We start from the raw sequence: 5,221 nt of genomic DNA, 5'->3' as shown, positions 1-5,221 counted from the left end.
GTGTCAAAGTCACCAAAAACCAAGGAACGGACTGTACAGTCGGAGTATATAGTCTATATCAGGGGTGTCAAAGTCACCAAAAACCAAGGAACGGACTGTACAGTCGGAGTATATAGTCTATATCAGGGGTGTCAAAGTCACCAAAAACCAAGGAACGGACTGTACAGTCGGAGTATATAGTCTATATCAGGGGTGTCAAAGTCACCAAAAACCAAGGAACGGACTGTACAGTCGGAGTAAATAGTCTATATCAGGGGTGTCAAAGTCACCAAAAACCAAGGAACGGACTGTACAGTCGGAGTACATAGTCTATATCAGGGGTGTCAAAGTCACCAAAAACCAAGGAACGGACTGTACAGTCGGAGTACATAGTCTATATCAGGGGTGTCAAAGTCACCAAAAACCAAGGAACGGACTGTACAGTCGGAGTATATAGTCTATATCAGGGGTGTCAAAGTCACCAAAAACCAAGGAACGGACTGTACAGTCGGAGTATATAGTCTATATCAGGGGTGTCAAAGTCACCAAAAACCAAGGAACGGACTGTACAGTCGGAGTACATAGTCTATATCAGGGGTGTCAAATTCACCAAAAACCAAGGAACGGACTGTACAGTCGGAGTACATAGTCTATATCAGGGGTGTCAAAGTCATTTTAGCTCAGGGGCCGCATTGAGGAAAATCTATTCCCAAATGGGCCGGAATGGTGAAATCATGGCATGATAACTTAAAAATAAAGACAACTCCAGGTTGTTTTCTTTGTTTAAATTTGGCCAACAATAGAACAAGCACATTATGAAAACGTACAAATCACAAATAACACTTCAAGTTTGTTGAAAATCCTGAGAAAATTGGTGCAGCTTCAAAAACACAATGAGCTTAGACTTGGTCTCAGTGTATCTACAAAGCCAGGATCAAACTTTAAGTCACAGTCTTTCTGGAATTGAACAACAAACACAACATGTAAACTCTTCTAAGTATCAAATACCTAAATAACCCACTCAGTGGCCTAGTGGTTAGAGTGTCCGCCCTGAGATCGGTAGGTTGCGAGTTCAAACCCCGGCCGAGTCATACCAAAAAAATGGGACCTATTACCACTCAGCATTAAGGGGTTGGAATTGGGGGCTAAATCTCCAAAAATGATTCCCGGGCGCGGCCACTGCTGCTGCTCACTGCTCCCCTCATCTCGCAGGGGGTGATGAAGGGTGATGGTCAAATGCAGAGAACAATTTGGCCACACCTAGTGTGTGTGTGTGTGACAATCACTGGTACTTTAACTTTAACTTTAAATATGTCCGCGTATCAATCCAGTGCTAACTCAACAACCCGTAAGAAACGGAGGTAAAAACTATCCAAAAAGGGTTGAGTTCACTTTTGTGGTGTTTGACAGAGACATTTTGGGGCCACGAGGGTGCCAAATAACGATGTGTTCGAAGCAGAAGACGGCAGGTTTTAAGTTTCATGTGGATTGAGGAGGAGGAGGAGCCACAGTCACCGTTTGCTTGCCTAACAGAATCGCTATTGTGACATCCAGTGGACACATTTAGAACAGCGGTTTCTTTTGTTAAAAAATAAATTTTAAAAAAAGCATCTCACTTTAATACTTGGCAAACTCATCACGCAGGGCCGGTTAAAACCTGTTCGGCCCGAGTATCAATATAGACACCCCTGGTCTATATACTTATAGATTTGTGTGTGTTGGCCCTTTTACAGTAGGAAAAAAAAGTTTCAAACTTAGACAAAAAACATGACAATATTCACAATAAAAGTCTCCACACCGGTTGAGTCCAAGGCTGCTGTAGGTTCAGGACCTTTTTTATTTGTCAAGTTTCTCCATAAATCCCGCATGGAACCGACGTCTGGGAGCCAGATGTCGACTCCTGGAATCGGTGTTTATCATTCCCTCAGGCTCAGCGCCGCATATTTGCCCAACTTTTATCCGTCTGCATTTTGCTGAATGGATCCGACGGGCTTTTATTTCCCAGGATCTTCCCAGGCCTGCTGCAGGGAATCTTCCTCACAGCGGCACCGCGCAATGTTTAATTTGGCCGACACGGGTTCTTACCAGCGTTTACTGTATCGACGGAGCCGTTTCCACTTGGAGCCGTCAGACCTTCATTAGTGTCTCATGGACTCGCGACAGACTTTAAGACGGGGCTGTCAAACGTACGGTTTTATCCGGCCCGCGGGACGAGTTTAAGTATAAAAATGAGCCGACATTTTTTGAATGAAAGAAACCGCTGTTCTGAATGTGTCCACTAGATGTCGCAATAGCAATGCTTTGTATCTTTGTAGATTATGCTACATATGTACGAACCCCGTTTCCATATGAGTTGGGAAATTATGTTAGATGTAAATATAAACGGAATACAATGATTTGCAAATCCTTTTCAAGCCATATTCAGTTGAATATGCTACAAAGACAACATATTTGATGTTCAAACTCATAAACTTTATTTTTTTTTGCAAATAATATTTTACTTAGAATGTCATGGCTGCAACACGTGCCAAAGTAGTTGGGAAAGGGCATGTTCACCACTGTGTTACATGGCCTTTCCTTTAACAACATTCAGTAAAGGTTTGGGAACTGAGGAGACACATTTTTGAAGCTTCTCAGGTGGAATTCTTTCCCATTCTTGCTTGATGTACAGCTTAAGTTGTTCAACAGTCCGGGGGTCTCCCTTGTGCTATTTTAGGCTTCATAATGCGCCACACATTTTCAATGGGAGACAGGTCTGGACTACAGGCAGGCCAGTCTAGTACCCGCACTCTTTTACTATGAAGCCACGTGGCTTGCCATTGTCTTGCTGAAATAAGCAGGGGCGTCCATGGTAACGTTGCTTGGATGACAACATATGTTGCTCCAAAACCTGTATGTACCTTTCAGCATTAATGGCGCCTTCACAGATGTGTGAGTTACCCATGTCTTGGGCACTAATACACCCCCATACCATCACACATGCTGGCTTTTCAACTTTGCGCCTATAACAATCCGGATGGTTCTTTTCCTCTTTGGTCCGGAGGACACGACGTCCACAGTTTCCAAAAACAATTTGAAATGTGGACTCGTCAGACCACAGAACACTTTTCCACTTTGTATCAGTCCATCTTAGATGAGCTCAGGCCCAGGGAAGCCGACGGGGTTTCTGGGTGTTGTTGATAAACGGTTTTCGCCTTGCATAGGAGAGTTTTAACTTGCACTTACAGATGTAGCGACCGACTGTAGTTACTGACAGTGGGTTTCTGAAGTGTTCCTGAGCACATGTGGTGATATCCTTTACACACTGATGTCGCTTGTTGATGCAGTACAGCCTGAGGGATTGAAGGTCACGAGCTTAGCTGCTTACGTGCAGCGATTTCTCCAGATTCTCTGAAATCTTTGATGATATTACGGAGCGTAGATGGTGAAATCCCTAAATTCCTTGCAATAGCTGGTTGAGAAAGGTTTTTCTTAAACTGTTCAACAATTTGCTCACGCATTTGTTGACAAAGTGGTGACCCTCGCCCCATCCTTGTTTGTGAATGACTGAGCATTTCATGGAATCTACATTTATACCCAATCATGGCACCCACCTGTTCCCAATGTGCCTGTTCACCTGTGGGATGTTCCAAATAAGTGTTTGATGAGCATTCCTCAACTTTATCAGTATTTATTGCCACCTTCCCCAACTTCTTTGTCACGTGTTGCTGGCATCAAATTCTAAAGTTAATGATTATTTGCAAAAAAAAAAATGTTTATCAGTTTGAACATCAAATATGTTGTCTTTGTAGCATATTCAACTGAATATGGGTTGAAAATGATTTGCAAATCATTGTATTCCGTTTATATTTACATCTAACACCATTTCCCAACTCCTATGGAAACGGGGTTTGTACAAAAAATAAACCACATGTTAGTGCACCAGTCAAGGAAAATGAGCAAACTACATAAATAACATCCTGTAATTTTATCTTGATAGATTGAAAATGAACACTAATGAGTTGACTGATGAACATTATCACATAATCTATTCAGAAAGTATAAATAACGACAAATAAAGGTAGAATACTATTAACCGCAACATGTAAGTGTAAAAAAAAAAACAACCCAACAACATTATGATTTGTACATTTTCAGAATGTGCTAGTTTTATTTTTAAACAAAGAAAACAATCCGAAGTTGTCTTTATTTTTAAGTTATCGTGCCATCATTTTACCACTTGGGAGTAGATTTTTCTCCATGTGACCCTCGATTTGACACCCCGGCTTCTAAAGCAAAGCTTCTTAAATTGAAAATGTGAAAACTCGCCGCAGTTTTGTTTGGATTTGTGTTTACTATTCCTAAAGTTTGAGGAAGCCCAGACTTCCCCCCTCCCCAGCCACGTCGTCCAGCTCCTCCCGGGGGATCCCGAGGCGTTCCCAGGTCAGCCGGGAGACATACTCATCTCAACGTGTCCTGGGTCTTCCCCGTGGCCTCTTACCAGTCGGACGTGCCCTAAACACCTCCCTAGGGAGGGGTTCGGGTGGCATCCTGACCAGATGCCCGCACCACCTCATCTGGCTCCTCACCACCCGGCGGAGGAAACTCATCTCGGCCGCTTCTACCCGTGATCTTGTCTTTTCGGTCATACCCCAAAGCTCATGACCATAGGTGAGGACGGGAACGTAGATCGACCGGTAAATTGAGAGCTTTGCCTTCCGGCTCAGCTCTTCTTCACCACAACGGATCGATACAGCGTCCGCATTACTGAAGACGCCGCACCGATCCGCCGAGGTATTTACATCAAATTACTGCAAATTGAAAAACTACCACGGTTGTTTTTACGTTGAAATATAATCACTGAGCTGCCAGTATTTTAGCCTAAAATCTATGGCCATTTTTTACCAGTGCATTAGACTCAGACAAACTTTTATTGATCCACACAAATTGTTCCACACAGTAGCTCAGTTACAAAGGATGGAAAGGGTAAGGATGGAACGGATAATGCAGGTATGAAGTAGACTAAAAAATGACCATAGTAGCACTATAAAATATAACGTGTAATATTTATGCAACATGTGTTCTTTGATGTTTCCCTCTTACACACATGTAAGAGGGATGTGTGCTATGGCTATGAGTTGTTTTTTCCCTTGGCCTCAGTCAGGGATGATGTTCGAAACCGATTCTCCCGGTTGTTCGATAAGAAAAGAACCGATTCCATGGACTCGAATCCCTTTTTGAGAACCGGGTCCCGTTATCGAGG

Source organism: Entelurus aequoreus, linkage group LG23 (assembly GCF_033978785.1).
Source record: "Entelurus aequoreus isolate RoL-2023_Sb linkage group LG23, RoL_Eaeq_v1.1, whole genome shotgun sequence".
NCBI lineage: Eukaryota > Metazoa > Chordata > Actinopteri > Syngnathiformes > Syngnathidae > Entelurus > Entelurus aequoreus.
The sequence above is the reverse complement of the archived record's forward strand: the minus strand, read 5'-3'. Positions refer to the sequence as shown.